The sequence below is a fragment of the Phodopus roborovskii genome, unplaced genomic scaffold, assembly GCF_943737965.1.
Source record: "Phodopus roborovskii unplaced genomic scaffold, PHOROB, whole genome shotgun sequence".
NCBI classification, from domain to species: Eukaryota; Metazoa; Chordata; class Mammalia; order Rodentia; family Cricetidae; genus Phodopus; species Phodopus roborovskii.
Window position 1 is genome coordinate 162,385 of NW_026126484.1, and position 6,300 is coordinate 168,684.

The 6,300-nt window shown below is 40.9% G+C and overlaps 1 pseudogene; it reads right to left on the reverse strand.

The window, feature by feature from the left end:
• Positions 1 to 875: 875 nt before the first annotated feature.
• LOC127229595 (vomeronasal type-1 receptor 4-like) lies at positions 876 to 2,705 on the reverse strand (annotated as a pseudogene).
• Positions 2,706 to 6,300: the final 3,595 nt, after the last annotated feature.

The following is a 6,300-nucleotide window of genomic DNA, read 5'->3' on the forward strand; positions in this document are numbered from 1 at the left end:
ATAAATGTGGACATCCAATGGTTGTTCTGTCTTTATTTGTGGTTCTACTTTCCTGACAACAGAGTCATCTCCATTATTTTCCCTAAGTAAGCAGGAGACACGAATCCACGCCATGGACACGGTAGAGTGGGAGATGGGTAAGAGTTTTCCTTCCAGCTTTCAGACTGCTTTGAACAGGCCTTAGATCGCTTGCTATTGATTTTGTGAAAAAATAAAAAATAAAAAAGCAAACTCATTTTAAAAAAAGCCTTGTTTAATGGTTTGATACATTAGAACATTAGGGAACTGCGATTTGTGACACACATCCTCTGTATGTGGGTGACAGTTGTGTTGCCCAGTCTGTTCATGGGAGCTTTGACAGTGGGACCAGGATTTTTCCATAGTGCATGAGCTGGCTTTTTGGAGCCCATTCCATATGGTGGGATGCCTTGCTTAACCTTGATGCAGGGGGGGAGGGGCTTGGTCCTGCCTCAACTGCATGTGCCATGCTTTGTTGACTCCCCATGGGAGGCCTTACCCTTTCTGAGGAGTGGATGGGGGTGGGAGGTGAAGGAAGCAGGAGGAGGAGAGGGAGGGGGAACTGTGGTTGGTATGCAAAATGAAAAAAAATGTTTAGAAGATTCAAATAAAGAATGAAATGTATTATTATAATATTTAATCTAATGTGACATGCTAAAACATTAAGGCAGAAGGCAATTTGGCGTGGAATGCCTGTAATAACCAGTATTTGGGGTATTGAGTCACCTCAAGGTCATCCTGCACTATGTACTGACTGCCAGGTCAGCCTGTGCTACATAGCAAACATATGTCCCCAGCTCTAAAATTCATCATCATAAAGCAGCTTACAATGTACTCAGAGAATATGTGTAGAATTCTCAGTGAGCATGCAAGACTTTAGGAACATGAACATCTCTGTTGATCAGAACATAAGGGTTAAAAACCAGCATAATCAAGCTCTAAAAATGATTTAATATTTAGTGTAATAGAGTCATGTGTCCTTGTGAAACATGTGTAGAAGGAGAGAATGAAATCTACCCAATAGAAGGAGAGGAAGCAGGACATTAGAATGAGAACACTCCAGGTAGCTCTGATTTCTGGAGGGGGATTGTTTTCAAACCTGGAGCTGTGAAGGTAGAGGACATGCTTGTGATGCTTATAAAGATGGAAAGCCATGGACCCACTGCTCCAGCCCATCAGACTCTGAAAGATGACATCCTGAAGAGTCATGAGAGACAGAAATAGCCACTTGATTATATGTCTTGATTGCATCATATAGCAATGGCCAATGAATGTACCAGCTACAGACGTGTTCAAGCCACCACCTGCTTTGATGTAGCAGAGCAAGTTGGAGCTTATGAGACATTAACCATCCAAAAGAGGAGGAGAAAGGGAAGAACTTGCTGTGAGGTCTGTGGTTTTAGCTTTGTCCAAAGAGTGGTCCTAGGACTGATGGTGACAGCCTGGACCACACTGAGGAGACAGATGGAGAGGCACTGTGCTCTTCCTGAAGGAAAGCTAAATGCATAGCATCACTTCGTCAGTTTTCTGAACAATTAAACAACACAGTCCTGAATATTATCCCGACAGGCTGCTTCCTTTTCCCTCCACATCCAATGTGACTCAGGCTCCTGGACCGTGTTGGTACCTCACCCTGATCCTCTTCATTGCCCCATATGCGACCATTACCCCATTCTTGTGCTAAGGAAAAGCTCACAGCTTCTCAGAAAGTTGTTCTTGGTCAAGTGGTCCAGTTTCTCTGGGAAATCATATGGTATTCTCTTCTTCCCAAACACTTTGAGCATAAATTACACAGAGGTTAGTGACTCAATGGGGGCATGAAAATATAGATCACTGGTCTCAGGGTGGGACTGGTTGTGATTAAAAATTATGTACCTAATAGTCATGGATAGAATCATGCTGAAGGTGATTTCCTGCTTACTCCACTTCCTGTTGCTTCTCTTTCCGCTGGGAATACTTCCCCCATTATAACACCAGGAAACTGTTCCTGTGGAGTCTTAACAAAGGTGTGTCTTGCTCATAGTTTTAAGGTTGGTTCATTCTAGTGATGTCCTCAGTGAAATTCTGCCTCACAGGCTTAAAAGTTTTCTTATACAGTGTTGACACTGTATAACACTATATGACAACTGTATGACAAACCGGGAGTTTGTCATACCTTGAGGTAATACAGTCTAATTGATATTGGAGCTGAAGTTCTTTATGATTGAGTTAGGGAATAGAAAAGGTGAAATGCATCTTATCATTAGGATGAATATGTATGGTATAAAAGCAATCTTTTAAATTCAAAACTATTAAAGACCAATCTTTTTTCTTAACAATTATTTTAAAATTTAAATTAGAACAATATTATTTTACATACCGATCCCAGTTTCCTCTCCTTCCCATTTTCCCATGTCTCCCATCAACCCCCCCATCCACTTCCCAGGGAGGGTAAGACCTCCCATGGGAGATCACAAAACTCTGTCACATCATTTGGGGCAGGACCTAGGCTCTCCCCTGTGTACCTAGGCTGAGAAAATAGCCCTCCATAGGGAATGGGCTCCCAAAACTCATTCATGCACTAAGGATATATATTGGTTGCACTGCCAGAGGTCCCATAGACTGCCCAGGCTTCCCAACTGACACCCACATTCAGGGGGCCTGGTTTGGTCCTACACTGGTTTCCCACCTGTCAGTCTGCGGTTCATGACCTCCCACTTGCTTAGGTCAGCTGGTTTCTCCAGCATGGTCTTGACCCCTCTGCTCATCAATCCTCCCTCTCTACAACTGGATACTAGGAGTTTGGCTCAGTGCTTAGCTGTGAATCTCTGCTTCTGCTTCGGCTTCTATCAGCTGTCTATGATGGCATTTAAGGTAGTCACAATCTCATTACAGGGGAAGGGCATTTCTACTCTTAGGCATATACCCAAAGGATGCACATTCATACCACAAGGACAGCCGTTCAACTATGTACATAGCAGCATTATTTGTAATAGCCAGAACCTGGAAGCATCCTAGCTAGATGCCCCTCAACCGAAGAATGGATAAAGAATATGTAGTACATTTACACAATGGAGTACTACTCAGCAGAAAACAAGCAAACAAACCAAAACAAAGAAACAGACAAACAAACAAAAACCCCAACCCAAACAAACAAAACAATGAAATCTAGAAATTTGCAGGCAAATGGATATAACTAGAAGAAACCATCCTCAGTGAGGTAATCCAGACATAGAAAGACAAACATGGTATATACTCACTCATAAGTGGATATTAGACACAGAGCAAAGCCTGTAATCACAGCCCCAGAGAAGCTAGGAAATGAGGACATTAAGAGTGACATACATGGCCCCCTGGAGAAGGGGAAAGGGGAAAGATCTGAGCAAACTGGGAGCATGAGAGGGGAGCTAAGAGAAAGAGGAGAAAAGGAAAGGAGAGAGGAGAACCTGAGGGACCAGGAAGATTGAGTTGGGGGAAGAATAGAGAGGGAGAGCAAGAAAATATATAGCTTAATAGAGGGAGCCATTATAGGTTTAAAGAGAAATCTGACACAGGGAAATGTTCAGGGACCCACAAGGATGACCCGTACTAAAAATCTAAGCAATAGTGGAGAGGCTACCTTAAATGTTTTTTCCCTATATTGAAAGCCAATCTTTAGGAATAAGGGTGGATGTAGGAAAACCAAGCTGTAAAGTTCCGGTCAACCACATGGTGGCAGTAATATTGCATAAATCATCAACAATTTCTACTTACCAGATTTCTTTTTAGTTACAAGAATAGAATTACAGGTGTGATTCATGTACTCATTCTCTAACTCTTGTTTGGATCTCTGGAGAAGAGCCGGTAAGTTTTCTCTAGTAAGAGGCCATTGAGGTGTCCAGACAGGCCCACTGAATTTCCATGTAATTTTTTTCAAGTAGTGGTTTCTCAATGTTGCTTAATCTCATCATAGTTCCTAACTCTATCAGGGTTGAAGATAGAGTTTCTGAACATGACAGACTGTTCCAAGATATATAATCACACTGTGAAGCCTGAGATTGGATTACTTACCGGAAATACCTGCTTCTAGGTGTGGTGTGACTCATCCCTAGCACGCAGTTTTTATTCAAGAGCTTTCTGCTTGAATATTGTAAACAGGATTAAGTAAAATCAATCATAGATCAAGTGGAGGTGTGAGCAGTTGGTTGACAGGAAAAACAAACAAACAAACAAACAAACAAACAATATAGAGAGTAAAAGGAAGTCAGGAGGATGGAGAGAGAGATACACAGGAACTAGGAGGGAGGGAGATTCGTTGGAGAAATTTTTGTTTGAGACAGCATAGGAGAAAGCTGTTTTTCTGGGATGACTAGGAAGTAGCTGGGCGCTTTATTTATCTCTCAGAGTTAGCAGGTTTTTGCCTCAGCATCTGGCTCCCAAGTCTTTATGGGTAAAATAGAACAACAGAGACAGTTAAAAAACAACATCAGGCCATTCCAGAGGCCATTCTTCCATATTTCCAATAGAGACATCAGCTCCAGAATCAATCAATCCTATAAAGTTTTTTAAAAAATCCAATAATGGCTTATAATTTTCCTTTAATAAGGTACTTAAAGCTATAGTTTTATCTATATTACCAAATCCTCCCTCACAAAGTACATTTTTTTTTTTCTGCGAAAGGACTATATAAGGCAATAATGATCACCATGCAAGCTTTTCTTCTACTCTAGTTGCCAATCAGTGGGCACTGGGATCATGACTAGAATTTCTCCTATATAATCTTTATCAGTAACTCCTGTATGAACTGTGATTTCTTTCATAGATAAACTATTGTGAGCTAATAAGAGCCCAACTGTTCCAGGAAGTATAGGTCCCCAAAATCCTGTATATAAAAGATCATTGAACTGGGGAAACCACAATATCTTTAGGGTAAGGAATATCAATAGCAGCATTTCCTTGAGTAGCAGATTGTAATGAAAGAATAGATAGATAACAATCTGAAACTGGCACAACTGTTGTTGTTCTTTGATTTAACTCTCTAATTTGGGAAGCCTGAGGGAGGGCTTTCAATCCGTTTCCTAGTTGTTGCCTGGTATTGTTATTGTTGCTAGGTAATGAACTGCTGTCTTTATCATATGTAGTTTGGTATCCCATAGCCTAGTGTTTTCCTTTTTTTTGCATTTAGGGCATTAACTAGTTCTTTGACTCTGAGCATTCATTTGTTGCAAAGGCAATTTACATTGTTTCTTTAAGTGGATAGGTCAGCCATTGAAACAATTTGCTGACATCTGTTTTTGAAATATATACCTTTCTAAAGCAGCTAATTTTGCTCTATATTTTTACGTCCCCACATTTCTACATAACTACACCCCAGGGGGGCTAATTAATTCTTGGCAATCTTCATTGGCACTACCAAAAGCCAGCTTTTATTAACCGTAGTTTTTGAATTTGATTCCCTTTTACTTGTTTTTCAATAGGGTGTTTGAGCCTCCCTGTGAAATCAGCACAGGTTCAGAGAATAGTTTTTCTGTAACTGGACCCAAAGTCAGATCCTGTATCAGTTTTCATCTAGGCAGCTACAGTTATATCTCTGACATGTGGAAAGGTTGCAGGAAGTATATTGTGAGATTGATATTTTGTTACTACCCGTCTACCACACTGTCAGAATTTCATATGTGACATTTCCAGGATCATCTCTTAGTCCTAGTTACCAAGCCTTTTCATGGGCTTCATGAACGTAAGCCACATTTACCATGGAAGAAACTGGGAAGGACTAAGAACTATTTTAACAATTATAAGGAAATCATATAGCGTTCATTTTGCAGTATTCCTCTAACCAGAAAGATACTCATAACAACCTGGGGCAGTCCCATGGAAATCACCAGCTTTTACAAAAACCTTTCATTGTATTCATGTCCAATCTCTGACAAACATTTGACTTTGTTAAAATTGCACTGGAAATACCAAGCACAGCTCATGAGGCTGGGGAGGATTTAATGAATGCATTCCTTTTCCTTGCTGTGCCCTAGCTTGCCTAGACTCTTTTTCATAGGCTGTCCTAAGTCCTCACTAAGAAATGTCAAGAAGTCAAGATGACATTGATCATCAAATTCTTCACCCCATGCTTCGGGACGATCCGCAGACAAGGGAGGGTTTACATTTGAAAGTGGCTGCAGTACGGGAGCAGAGGGAGCCATCTCCAGCATACTTGTCAGTGGTGCCATTTTTACTTTGTTTTGTCTGGACGGGGAAAAATCTTCATTTTTACCTCTTTTTACCAATTCTATGCTTTTCACCATCCAGCTTATAGTCACAAAAGGCATT